Raw genomic sequence first — 14,446 nt, 5'->3', positions numbered from 1 at the left:
CCTCTCCATTTTTGTTGGAGTCCAAGAAAACAATGGCTAAAAGACAAATGAGAAGGCCAGGTAACGTTTACTGAGTGCTTCTTCAACGCTAAGTGTTTTATATGCATTTACCTCGAGCCACAGTCCTAGGGAACACTGTTATGATTTGCTCTTCAGAGACGAGGGAACTGAGATTTTAATAACTGGCCCAGGGTTACCTTGCTGTGAACTAGGGAAGCCTCATGCTGGCACAGAGCCTGGGGGTCGGTTGAGGCACCCTACACCCCACTACAGGCCAACACGATGTAGGTCTTCCTGGAGGCAGCTTTCCTCGTATCTGGGGTCACTGGATTTCTGTACCTTAAGGTTCTCTGCTCTCCTTCGGGGTTACTCAGCTCTGACCTCGAGTTCACTGGGGATACACACGCTTGGCAAGGTTTTACCTATGGCTAAAACCTTCCCGGGCTCTTTGGAGAAGCTCCCTTCAGTTCCTCAACATCTTCAGGGGAGAGTTAGGAGCAAGAACACCGCCAGGGTGACCATGCCCATTCCTGCCTGTGCCTCCTGTCTCTGGGGGACAAGGGGTGCTCTTCCTTAGTAGCTCCACACCTGTCATCCCATCACATTGAATAAAGCCCTGGCCTTCTTCTAGGGCTGGAGATGCAACGATGAATAGCAAAGAATCCTTGCTCTTGAAGGACACACAATCCTGTGAAGGGAAGTGCCGACTGCCACTTAGAGGCCACGCTGACCTTCACGTTCTAACTGTGTTATTATCACGGCGCTGTGGGAGCAGAGAGGGAGAAGCACTTAACTCTGCCCCAGAGGAGAAGGGAGACGTCTCCAAAGAAGGCAATATTAACTTTCCTTGGGCTACATCTCAAAGAACCAGTTGGAATTTTCCAAAAAGACAAAGTGGAGAGCGGCACTCCATTTCTCCACACCGTGGTCCCCATTATCCACAGGGGCTATGTTCCAAGACCCCCAGCGGATGCCTGCGACCACGGGTAGTACCAAATCTAATAAATACTATGTTTTCCCTTATACATACACAACTATGACAAAGTACAATTTATAAATTAGGCACAGTAAGAAACTAACGACAATTAATGAAACAGAACAATTCTCACAATATTCTGCAATAAGAGTTATGTGAATGTGGTCTCACTCTCAAAATATTTTTTTGTACTGTACTCACCCTTCTTGTGATGATGTGAGATGATAAAATGCCTACATGGTGACACGAGGTGAGGTGAATGATGTAGGTGGTGGGACGTAGCATTGGGCTACTGTTGACCTTTTACCTTCTGATAAAATGTCAGGGGGCGCCTGGGTGGCGCAGTCGGTTAAGAGTCCGACTTCAGCCAGGTCACGATCTCGCGGTCCGTGAGTTCGAGCCCCGCGTCAGGCTCTGGGCTGATGGCTCAGAGCCTGGAGCCTGTTTCCGATTCTGTGTCTCCCTCTCTCTCTGCCCCCTCCCCCATTCATGCTCTGTCTCTTTCTGTCCCAAAAATAAATAAACGTTGAAAAAAAAAAATGTCAGGAGGAGGATATTTTGCTTCCGGACCGCGGTTGACCGTGGGTAACTGAAACTGTGGAAAGCGAAGCCGTGGATAAGGGGGGGACTACTGTATAGGAGAAAATAGCCCTGCAAAGGGAGGAGTCAAGCAAGAGAAGGTCACCAAGGAAGCCGTTGGGGGTTTAGTATGACTGGCCCAGGAGGCAGCCCCTAGAAGAGTTTGGGGAAGTGCCAATGTGGTTGCCTTCCTCACCAGCTCTTGTTTCCAGAAGAAAAAGCTTGGTGATCTAGGCTCTCCCTGCTATCTTCCGCCACAATGCTGAAGGCATCCCCTTTAGGTCATACAAATACTCCGCAGCTTCCTAATGCAACAAAACCACTGTGTCTAGAGGCCATTTTGGGTTTGTTTATATGGACAGAGATTCCTCCTTCTATCGCCATCTCCCATGCAGAAAATACAGCCCTACAAAGTGAGGAAGGAACTGGATATGTTAGAAAATGGGAAATGGGGCCCTGAAAAGTGAAGTTACTCCCCAAAGTCTCAAAGTGAGTCAGTGATTGGTCTGAAAAGCGAAGTAGATCCTTGAGAATTGTCGTTTGGTTTAGCCAAGGTATGGGAAAAACAGAAGTCAACTAAACACTTAAACGACGTTAACAGATTAAAAAAAAAAAGCAAACCTAGGGATGCAAAATCCATGAAATGTACTTTATACCTCGGAGATGTCGATGGAGAGGAAAACAAGGGGAGAACTGTCTTCAACCACGTCTTTCAGGGATGGCCTAGGCTCCACAGTTTACAGCCTCACCTATTGCAACAACACAAGCTGCCTTTCTCCTAGTCCAAGCCAGCAAAAATCCATTTCAGGCATCCAAAATCCTCATCCAAATGCTAATGATCCTGTCTTCCTTGGTGAAATTACATATACAATTGTATATCGATAATAAACTAGGGAGCAGCATGGTATGGTGAAAAGATGATGAGTTTTCTATGCAACTGTTTCTTGCTATGTGTTTTTGTACACATTCCTTAAATTAAAAAAAAAAAAAACTTAACATTTCTTTCTTTCTGAGAGACAGAGCACGAGCAGGGGAGGGGCAGAGAGAGAGACACACACGCAGAATCCGAAGCAGGCTCCAGGCTCTGCGCTGACAGGCTGACAGATGCAAGCCTGACACGGGGCTTGAACCCATGGACCACAAGATCATGACCTGAGCTGAAGTCGGACGCTTAACCGACGGAGCCACCCAGGCGGCCCTCCTTAAATTTTTTTTTAAGTTTATTTATTTTGAGAGAGAGAGAGAGAGATTGAGCACATGCGTGTGAGTCAGGGAGGGGCACAGAGTGAAGGAGAGAGAATTCCAAGCAGGCTCCAAACCCAGCATGAGCCTGGCGTGGGGCTGGAACTCATGAACTTTGAGATCATGACCTGAGCTGACATCAGGAGTCGGACACCTAACTGACTAAGCCAACTAGGTGCTCCTTAAATTTTCTGAGCCTCAGTTTCCTCATATGTAAAAAAGCGCTATTAGTAATGCAATTTACAGTGCTCATTCCATAGGGTTGTATTAGAATTAAATGAGACAGAGGATTTAAATTGTATACAACAGTGCTTAATGAAGGAAGGAAAGAAGAAAGCAAGGAAGAAATGAACGGGGAAATTAAAAAAAAGAAGTTTCACAAAATCATCTTGGGGAATAAACGCAATTTCCACCATAAATTGTATCAAGTGTTATGTAGAGTCACCACCTAAAATCCACACTTAATTGTATGTATGTTACATGTAGGTCTGTGTGTATGTAAATCTATATTTCACATCTGTGTTCTACCTTCAAATGGTCTTAGTGTGGCTCGTTTTGGTTCTTTTAGCACATTTCTCATACAGAGTTCTTGAAGTCAGTTGCAAAAGGTATTGCAGAAGTGCTACCTGACATAACCAGAAGTCAACAGCATTGGTATTGGCTGATCTGAGGTTGAGTGGTCAAGGGGCTTATTCTTGCCTGAAATACTGACGGTGGAAAGTACCTTCTAACAGTTGAGGAAGTGTGGCCAGAGTGGGAAAATGTATAGCAATCTTAAGAAAAGCCTGACCACATCTCCATGAGTCACCAAAAGAAATGAGATCTATGAGTATCTGATACCAAGACAATACGCAGCACACATTTGTATGTTCGCAATTACAACAGAAGCTTCTATTTATTCTTAACAATGTGACCTCATTTTCTATAGGCTCATTGGGGTCGTTGTTCTAGAATCTCTAATGACAAACTCATTCTCAAAAAAAAAAATGAGGACTAACAGATACATGGAGGCAGGAAATTTGTATTAATTTGACGGGCTATACATATCTTCAGTCTGTTGGAAGCCACAGTTTGGTTGGCAAATATTTACCGATACCAATTTATACTGGGATATGTGATATATATCATTTCTTTTGTCAAAATTTTAAATCACCTTTAAGAAACTGTGAATATAAAATGGGAAAGAGGCAGGGTGTAAATCTTGGTTCTGGCACTTAACTGGCTCTGGGACCTTGGACTTAATCCTCCATGAACCTCAGTTTGGTCATCTGTTATAAGAATATGACAATATCAACCTTATGCATCTTTTGTGTTGAAATGTAAGAGTAAATATATGTCAAGTGTTCAGCACAACGCCCAGCAAATGGTGAGGGCTCGGTCAGTCCACAGTGATGATGAGTGTCGTAGAGTGACTGTGCAGACAGACTGATGGCATGGGGAAATGGGAAAGGAAAATGACCCTAAGAACAGTTCTAGGAAACAGACAGTGCTTTCTCCTATTTTATAGATGAGGAAACTGAGACTTGCTCAGGCTCCACACTTAGTAAAAGACCAAAATATGAATCCAAATTTGCCTCCAAATTTGCTCTGTCTTCTGAATATCATACCTGTTTGTTTCATGCACAGAAATTACAGACAGACTCACAAACTTTAAAAAACTAAAATGATATACAATATTAAATACATTCTATATTGTATACTTTATATATGATCGGACAGATTAAGTATCCCAATTGCCTTTACTCTGTGGTCATAGGAAAGAAACAAAGGATCAAGGATATGTTGATGAAAAGACTTCATCTGAAAGACAACAAGGGAAAGGAAAAATCTGAAAAATTTCTCAAAGGTGACCATAATATTCTATCTTTCCAAAGGGATTTTTTTTTAATGTTTACAAAGCATTGGAAATGACAGGGAAAGTTCATTTCACATTGTCAAGATGAAGAAGGGGGGCATAACAGCATAGGCGTTGCTCATTTTTTTTCTTACTTTCACTTTGCATGTATCGCCCAGATTTCTCCCCTAAGGACCCCCCAGCCCCACCCAGTGAAAAAACGTGGGCTGATGATGTCAAGGAGGTGTAGAGGACCCACATTTTAAAATGTTACACCAGAGATGAACAAAGATGCAATTCTAATTCTAAATTTTGTGGGAGAAAAGGAAGAAGATGCAAATTTTATACACATACATTTGTGTACCTCTTCACTTCATATATTTGGGTACGCAGCTTAGATAAATTTCGGTACTGACTACCCGACTGAGGGATCAACATGCAGGGTGTTGTTTAAATGCAAAGTAATTATTCCATTAATTCACTTCCCCCCTGAAAGTACAACCAGAGAAAAAAGGAAAACAAATTATCCGGAGATTGCAATTCACATGCATAATTAATTCGCCTGCAGAATTTGGTGTCTTGGCTTTTCTGCCGGTGGAGAACATAATCTCTTTTCCGTTTTAGTTCAGCCACTCAGAAAGATGTGTGTGTGTGTGTGTGTGTGTGTGTGTGTGTGTGTGTGTGAGAGAGAGAGAGAGAGAGAGACAGAGACAGACAGAGACAGATAAGACAGATAAGAGAGATAAGGCAGAGAGCATCCACTGGCTATGTAACTGCTGCTGGACTAAAACACGAATCAATGCTGCAACCACAGGACTGTGGCTGTGCGAGTTCCTCAATTTAACATTGCAGCTTTTCCTTCCACCAGAAAAAACCCAATGACCATATTTGAGAAACAAGCCTCCTTGTAACTTATAAATGGGGCTGACACACAGGCGTGGCTCTGAAGTCGAGCACAACTCATTTTAAGCCCCTAAGTGGGTCACTTTTTACATCTCTTTTTCAACTCACAATTAAAACAATCTTGCATTCTTTCACAGTTTTTAGGACACCTGTGTTTGGCCACGACTGTACAATTAGAGATATGGGTGTTCCAGTGTAAATACTAAATCGTCTAATTTATTTGTGTCTATCAGTCACAACAGTCAAAAAGGTGAATAAAACTTGACTGAAAGTATTCTAACCTTTTAAGACTGAAAACTTGTCAAAGCTTTTGAGGATGGAAATCATATTTTGCGACCCATGCAGAGATCGATAAATTGGTAAAAACTAAATAGTCAAGTGCAGAGAGGTGCTGGGTAGATACTGATGGTGATGGTGATGAAGGAGAAGGAGAAGGAAAAGAAGAAAAGGAAGAGGAGGGATCTGTCTGATAAAAGCAATTGGAATACAGATCCATTTATTTGGGATAAATTATCATTATTTGAGCTCGACTCCAGAGCTTAAGTACAAATAAGCCCCATGGTCTGCTGCCTGTTTATTCCAGGAGAATATTATTTCTCCTGGAATTCAGCAGTTATATAAAAAACTGATTCAAATGTAGAAAATTAAAGTAATAAACCATCTGAATGGACTGGCTTTCTTCACGTATGAAGATAACACCAGTAACTACCTCGCAGGATTGTAGGGATGACCAAATATATCAGTGTTGGTTAAAACACAAAAAATACTCGGTCCCGAGTGAGTAGTACACGAGTGTTAGCTATCATTATTAGGGTGGTAAATTGAAATTCTTTCTTCCCCGCTCTACTGCTTGCTGTAGGTTACAAGATGAAGCGATGATGAAATTACTGGGAAGACTGATGTAATCACTGAAACTTGGCAAACCCAAAACAATGGGGACAGTCAATAGTTTAAGGAAATGGACTCAGAAGGGAACTGAGGAAAGCCACGGGAGATGCCATCTGGGCAGCCCTGTGTGTCTTCAGCAGCTGTAGGGAGATGCCCCTAAAAATGTGAACGCCTAATCTGGTGGCAACTTCTCAGAACTTCAAAATGAAAACAGCGTGAAACATGGGATGCTTTTGATGTAAGTGCCTTGCCATCTGGCAAAACAGGGAAACTTGAAACTCTTGGAATCTGTTGACACTGGTTAGTTTGACATTTTGGTGGAGCTCTAATGCTAATGTTTATTATGCCCGCAGGGCTCAATATGTAGGTGGCATAGCATCATTTTGGTTGGTGGTTTCTGTGAGTTGGGAAACTAGCTGACAAAAAGCCCTAAAGAAACAATTAGACTAATATAAATAATGTTACTCTGCCACAAAATCTATTAATCATAAAGTCTGGTGCCTTTACAATCTTGCTTTATAAATTTTGGCTCTTCGTTAATGGAATCTTATGAGCAAGTTTGTGAATTTGATTTCACCTAGACTGATATCAAAATGTGTTTGCCCTCTCTCCTCTATATATGGAGGGTCTTTATTCTACAAGTAATGAGGAGAAGTTGACTTGAGAACTTTCTAGAATAATCCAAAGTAACTAAGCAAAAGTTACCAATACCTGTTCTTAGGTTCCCTGTCATCAAAGAAGCCCATTATCAACTACAACAGTTTCAGTAAGTGTAGCTAAGTTTGAGGTCATTGACTGTGTGTAGGCTGAAATAATAAGATTGTAATTTTCTCTGTTTGCGATGGTCACTGGGAAATTTCCTAAATACCTTGCACTCAATGTCCATTCAGTGCTTTGAGGCTAAAATGAAGAATAGTGCTTTGGCAAAGAGGAAGCGTGGTAGAATGCAAAATACCGTATGATTACTATACTTCCTTTCACAGCCATCACTGTGAGGAACTCAGTAAATAATAAGCTCATAAGTGGAATCAAAGAAAAGACTTCCATGCATCTCTAAGTAGCTGAGAGAAAATACGTGTGACAAATTTCCAATTCAATAAATATCATTAGTGCTGACCATGTGCTAGGAGAGCTAAGAAGGAGCTCAGGCTGTCAAACAAGGAATTGAAACTTAAGCAATTATGGTTACTGCTATACTTACTCTAAGATCAGAACGTTAAACAGACACACACACAGAAGAAACTGTTCGTGGGGCAAGGAAGATGGCGGAAGGGTTCCATAGGGAAGACTTCCAAAAGGACTCGTTTCTTGAAGTGAGTCTTGAAAATTGACTGTAAGTTTTATAAATAAGAAAGCAATCAGAGCGACAGTTGGAGCAAAAAGAAGTGAAAGCATGGAACTTTCTGGCGGCTTGTGGTCTTGTGCACCCAGAACATGGGCAAGTGAGGGGGGGGTGAGAGGATGGAGGGCAGCCAGAGCAGAAGGGAGTGACAAGAAATAAGGTTGGGGAAGTGGTTGAGGCAAGTTTGTGAAGGCGTACAATTCTTTGGTAAAATTACACATTAATTAAGAGAGGATACTTCTTCATTCTCTAAAAGAGGATTCTGCACTCATTACATGAAACCCACAACGATATCTCTTACTTATAAAGACAAAAAAAGCTTCTGGGTTTATTGCAAATTTTTTTCTCTTCTCTTTCTCCCCCTCTTTCCTTTAAAATTATGAGCACCAAGGTCTCCTCAGTCAGCTTCAGAAATAAAAGCTTCTAATGATCTACATCTGGGAAAAAAAAATACGCTGGTGTGGAAGAAGGGATCTAGAAGAGACAGATGCTTATAGAGAAGCAATATGGAGCTGGAAATCATAACTATCTAACATCCCTCGACCCCTCCAGTAGCCCAGTGACAGTGGGCCAGTTGCTTCCACGGTGAGCCCCCTGCCTCATGTCTAAAGGCATTATGTGAGATAATGCATAAGGAGTGGCTACATGTTGTAAGTAGGTATAAATATTATAATATAATAATATTTTTATTACTTGTCTTGTCCTCTCTAAGTAGGTCATATTTGAATGGGACTTTACTTGTTGGCCTCCCTTCTTCACAGGGACCAGAAGAAGGTTTATAAATGTTATTAAAATACTGAAATTGTTTCCCAAATTACTGATTGTTTCAAGGCATACTTTGTAAGTTAAAGGAAATAAAATTTTAAATGTGACCAAGAAAAGCATCCTTCAGATAGCTAATGAAATGTCCCACCATAACAGTGCTTGATCAATGGGTAAGACCCAGAAGATTCTTCCCTGATGCTACTGGGGGTGAGCTAGACAGAAGAGAAATGGATATTTTATAGCGTATCAGGCTGACACTTTAACAGTCTAAACTTGATTTAAATCAAGAGACTTTTTTCTCTACTTTGAATTAACTTTTTCATATTCCATTTTATTTCCTTCCAAAGTAAGGAAAAGACTGACATACCTTCACACTCTAATTTATTTTGTTCCCATTAATATTTTTACTGGAAAGAAGATAGAGCATTTTTTTTAATTTGTTCTTTTCTGGGGCTCAGGTCCTCCTCCCCCAATTCCACATTTTTGCTAGTTTAAAACCACTCACGAGAGATGTGTAAAACATATTGATGCCCACATTTTGCAACTTTCAGAAATTCACATTTATAGGTAAATGGCTAATTCCATTCAAATTTGCCTGTGCAGATGGTTCTTTCTTTGAAATGTTTTATTTAATAGAAACCAATTATGATAAATGTATGTAAATTCAAAACTAAAACAAGGCGAATAAACCAGCGTTGTTGACTGATAGGTTGTTTTTTTTTTTAAGTTGCCCTGAGGAACTAACTTGAAAAAATGAGTTGCTATCCTTGAATAAGAAAAATTGGGTTTTGATAAGTACCCTGATAAATTAAGCCATTTCCAGTCTGAATGGCTTTTATGTTTATCATCTGTCAATGGTTGTTAATACTGTTGGATAATGATAATTAAATGAATGCCGACGCTACAAGATTTAAAGTCTATGTTTCAACAGAGCTTCTGGAGTAAATATTCCATGTCGACTTTATCAGAATTTCTGATGTAGACAGAAGCCTTTCATCCAGAATTTAACGGCCATTTGTTTGGTCATCAGCCTAAGCAATAGTTCAAACAATTCTGCAAAAACGGTACAATTAAGCCACGCAAATTGCTTTTATTTTTAGAGAGTAAATGAAGAAAAGGCGCCTCCGAATCCTTGTGGTTATCAGACATACCCATTAAAACCACTGGCACCAAAATCACTCAAATAACCAGTAACACACTCAGCAACATATGACTCAAGACGTTAATACATCCACTCAAATGCTGTAAAGAAACTTTTTAGAAAAACAGAACCACGGGAGCTAAAATTAAACTACTCCCACCAGGCCAATGAGCAGCACAATCTAAATGATCAATACCCACTTTCCTGAAAACATTTTAAAGTAGATCAAATCACAGTAAATAGCGTCCCCGAGATAAAGCAAGAGAAATAAATCAAAACATGGTTTGGTTTGAAAGGGGGGAAAAAAAAAGGGGGCACCTGGGTGGCTCATTTCGTTGGGCGTCCAAATTCGGCTCAGGTCAAGGTCTCACTGCTCTTGAGTTCGAGCCCTGCGTCGGGCTCTGTGTTGACAGCTCAGAGCCTGGAGCCTGCTTCAGGTTCTGTCTCCCTCTCTCTCTGCACCCACCCCCACTCATGCTCTGTCTCTGTCTCTCTCTCTCTCGCTCTCAAAAATGAACAAACATAAAAAAATAAAAATAAGGTAAAAGGGAAAAAAAGAATCCTGGTTTTGGGGGTGCTAACTGTGGATAACTAGAGAAGAAGCCACCCCACAGAACTGAGGGGTCCGACTCTGGACAGCCACATGGGGTGGCTACAGCTTGGCTGGGCAGTTAAACGGTGACATGGTTCACAGAGGGCTCGGGTGACAGGTGCTCAGATCTCAGTCCCCTGAAGGCAAAACCCACAACCCACAGAAACAGAGCCGCCCAACCAGGAAAAACATCATGAGCACTTAGAAATGACAAAAAGACATTAAGAAATTTTACCTTGTTGAAAAACTGTCCTCAGTGGTACTGGCGTGTGACCAGAAACCCCCTTCTTTCTGATCTGCAGAACAACTTTGTCAAACCCGGGTACGCGGTCACAAGGCAGGAAGTGACTAGAGTGACAAATCATCAGGCAGGAAAGAAATAGATTTTGTCTTTATAAGGACATTTTACCTAACTTTTTTTTTTTTTTCTCGTGTCTCCTCCCCCACAAGAATCACCTGACAGAACAGGTCACACTGAAATTCAGAAACGTCTTACCACTTCCTTTTTATAAGCATTTTTCTCTTCCCTTCCCTTTCTTTCTTGTCTCCTAAGCTCTGGGCTACTTAAACCTGTCTGATTTCAGATAACAAGGCAAGGTCAGCCTGCTACCTTTACTACTTGCTCTGACCCCACTTGCAAATGCAAAGCCCAGGTGCCTGGCTACTTAGAGCAAAGACAAACAAGTGATTAGTTTTTAGTGAAGTAGCCAAGGGAGAAGGTGGAAATCCACCTGAAACAAACTAAAAGGGATTTCTTTGGGAAAGCTCCGCCCCGGCCGAAACCTAACCTCTCTCAAGTGTCCCTGAACACTGATCTTATTGGAGCAAACAAAACAAAATGGTCTCTTTAAGGGGAAGGGCCTGAAAAGAATGGCCACTATATTATTTACTCACTTTTATTTATAGAACATCTATGTGCTAGGGATCTCTTTAACCCAATTAAAGATTTCAATTATTTAGACGTTTCCTATAAAGAGCACCAGTGGATGACACAGGCAGCTGCTGTAGTTAAATAGGTAGCTGAATTCCTTCTTACTGACCAGATTTATTTTTTGAATGCACGGTTTATAATGTTAGCAAGTAATTAAAAAAAAAAAAAAAAGGCTCTATTCTATGTGCAAATCCTGGATGCTTGTCTTGAGGGCAAATTCCCACCGTCCAAAGTAAGTGCTCGAGTGCTCATGGCCTCACAGAGGCTGTGAAGGTTGTGTAGTGCCCTGAGTAATGTTAACTAAGTATAATCTCCACATTTCCCCCAAACTGTGTATGGCTCCAGAGGTCAGCTACTGAGGAATGAAGATATACGGCGGTGCTTTAGTCTGACAGTGAGTTGACCATGCTTGATCATTCTACATGCTTCTGTAGTTGCTGGGAGCCTGGAATCCCCCCAGTGGGCACTCCGGTCGGGGAGCTGCTCTTATGCACCTTTTGCTTCTTTGAGGTCTCCTCTAGAAATTTCCTGCTTCCAACCTCAAATGTTAAACCAAGCTCTTTCTAGTTTATCTACTTCATTGGCCAGTGATGGGGCAACTTCTTGGTCAGAACCACACAGAGGCCATCTTGAAGAAGAGGGTGGGCCGAGTAATGGGAAGAGATGGTGGAGATTCGGTCCATTTGAGAAGTGGCTAACCTCCAGAGAACTACCAGCCCTCCAGTGACTTCCAAGGAAGACTGGGAGGGCGAATCAGACCCTGTTTGCTCCGTTCCATCATTACTCCCAAGTATGAGATTGCAGAGGGATTTCAAGAAGCAACTAAATTCCTCTGGGACACCAAGGAAACACCTACGCACCACTGTGACCGTACCCGTCACGCTACAAAGCAGCTGGCGGTTCCTACTCTGGTGGGAATAATCACCATTCTGAGCCCCGCAGCAGAATTCTCTAGATAGTGTCCTGATGGTTTAAGGATGAAAAACATGTGAAATGTGGATCTCTCTAATCTGGTTCTAGGTCCCAGGTTGGTCTGACGAACGGAATAAAAATACCCCCGCAGGAACATGTCAGAAAGGGAAGGAGAGACTCCTTTCGTTTACCTGGGAGGAGGAAAGGGGCAGCAAGCATCCTGTGTCTACCGGTGCCTGGTCATCGAGACCTGAGGAATCTGTAAGGAAGAGCCATCTGTTAGGAGAAGGGGCGAAAGGGCTGTGAAACACCGAGGCAGGTGTAGATGTGGGGCAGGGTGGACGCGTGAGGACGGTGAATCACATATGGTTATGACTGGCAGTCAGAAGAAGGATTTAGGGTTCCAGACAGCATCTAGATTCTAGAAGATGAAAGCCATTGAATTGTGCCGCTTAACCAGCGGGGCGAGGGAGGCGTCTTCTCTAGCAGGAGCTCAACTTGGGCTCCACCTTGGCCGCCCACCAGCACCTCACCCACATCCTGGACTACTCCCTCCAGAGTAATCTCTTTATCTGCCTCCCAGGGGCGTGTCTACCCAGATACAGGCAGTTGTATAGAAGCGACATCCAGGCTTCTTCAGAGGGCAGGATTTTATCACTGTCAGCGTTGAGAATTGCTGGGGCATCATGGCCAACATGCATAAAACGGGACTTTCCGTTTTATTACTATTTCTCTGTTCTCTACAGACCACGCGCTTCGGGTGGCCCACACCCAGAGAGGACCCGTCCCACCCGCCACCCTCCACAATGCCACGTCTGCCACTTCTTGGCTGGCCCATCCTTTGCCTTCTCTCTACCCCTACTGCCCTCCCCTACTCCTCCCCCCCCCACCCCCAGCCCTGGGCTGCTCAGAAACCTGCAGCCTCAGTCTGTAATTCCACATCAGCCGCTATTCTCCTGCCATTGTGTGCTGCTGAAGTCACAGAAACACAGACTTAGAAGGCTATGAATTCAAGCTGCCTGCCTTCAAATTCCTTCTCAGAAATACTTTTGCTCGGTTGCATTAGCTTCCTGAGAGCAGGCAGTTCCCAACCTGGGGTCCCTGGACCTCAAAAATTATTATGCATAATTTTGTGTGTATGTTCTTTTTTTTTCCTGGGTTCATCGTATTCTTTACTGTAATATTAAAGAGATCACGGGAGGTGCCTGGGTGGCTCAGTCAGTTGAGCGTCTGACTTCGGCTCACGTCATGATCTGGTGATTCGTGAGTTCAAGCCCCACATCGGGGCCTGCTTCAGATCCTCCGTCCCCCTCTCTCTCTCTGCTCCTCCCCTGCTCGTGCGCTCTTTCAAAAATGAACATTAAAAAAAAAAACCAGATCACAGACCCCAAAAGTTAGGCATTTATTCCAAATTCTCTCCTCTTGCCTCGATCTCCCACTCCAGCCTCCAGCATCCTCTCCCACCCCTTATTACTGAGATGATTCAAGTCATCCGGCCTGAGCTTCCTCATCTAGCCTCCTCTGCTCTTACAACATCCACTTTTTCCTTCTCTTTCCATCTTTAAAGGAACAGGTGTCCTTCCATCTTCTCAAGGTCCATACTTCCTCATTTTAGTCTTAACCTTCTATCTTCTGCTGACTTAAATACCTTGCTCCATCAATGACTGCACACTTTTCTGGCATCTTTAGTCTCTTGTGCTCCCTTCACTTGCTTTCACACACTGTGGGGCCGGTACAAAGGGAAGAAGACGGTTGCATCACTCCATGACCATGTTTGATGGGTAGGGAATGAAAGGAAGTAAGATGGGCACAATCCCTGCCTTTCCAGAATGCCCACTGTAGTTAAGGATGCAGACAAGTGAAAAGGCGAGTGGTACCCAGAACCATGAGATGAAAAGCACAATGCCTGTGGGAACACACAGCACTAATCCAGACTTGGGGTCTGGGAGGTGTGCAGAGGGAGCAGAGAGCATGGTTAAGAGTAAAGATGCTGGGCTACTTGTCTGTTGTCAACCCTCAGCTCTACAGTTGTACTAGTCATGTGACCTGGGGCAGATGACTTCATTTCACTGGCCTCGGTTTCGTCATCTAGAAAATGGGCAGGAGAATAGTGTGAGGGTTGGGTTACATGGAGAGATATAGAGAACACATTAGAGTGCCTGGCACATGGTAAGTGACATATAAGTATTAACTAGTCTTTTAATATCTGTACCAGTCTCTGTACTAGACTCTGCACGTACATTGTTTCATTTCTTCCTCACGATAGCCCTATGAATTGGGAATTATTTTGTGTTTTTTTTCCTTCAAAAAACCCTTTTTTACTATAGTGTTCTTTTTAAAA

The 14,446-nt window shown here is 42.8% G+C and overlaps 1 protein-coding gene across 2 annotated transcripts in view; it reads right to left on the bottom strand.

The window, feature by feature from the left end:
• Positions 1–14,446, bottom strand: part of LCP1 (lymphocyte cytosolic protein 1) — an 83,333-nt gene that overhangs the window by 42,977 nt on the left and 25,910 nt on the right. Inside the window, exons 2-3 of one of the 2 annotated variants that reach the window (XM_030310927.2) lie at positions 12,297–12,364; positions 10,498–10,610 (exon numbers count right to left, since the gene is read on the bottom strand). The gene's annotated coding sequence lies outside the window, so the exon portion shown is untranslated. Of the gene's footprint in view, positions 1–197; positions 202–9,274; positions 9,280–10,497; positions 10,611–12,296; positions 12,365–14,446 lie in introns of those variants that run through there. The other variant, XM_030310934.1, reaches the window with a different exon arrangement.

This window comes from Lynx canadensis, chromosome A1, assembly GCF_007474595.2.
Source record: "Lynx canadensis isolate LIC74 chromosome A1, mLynCan4.pri.v2, whole genome shotgun sequence".
In the NCBI taxonomy this organism is placed as follows: Eukaryota; Metazoa; Chordata; class Mammalia; order Carnivora; family Felidae; genus Lynx; species Lynx canadensis.
This window is presented reverse-complemented; position numbering and strand designations above follow the sequence as displayed.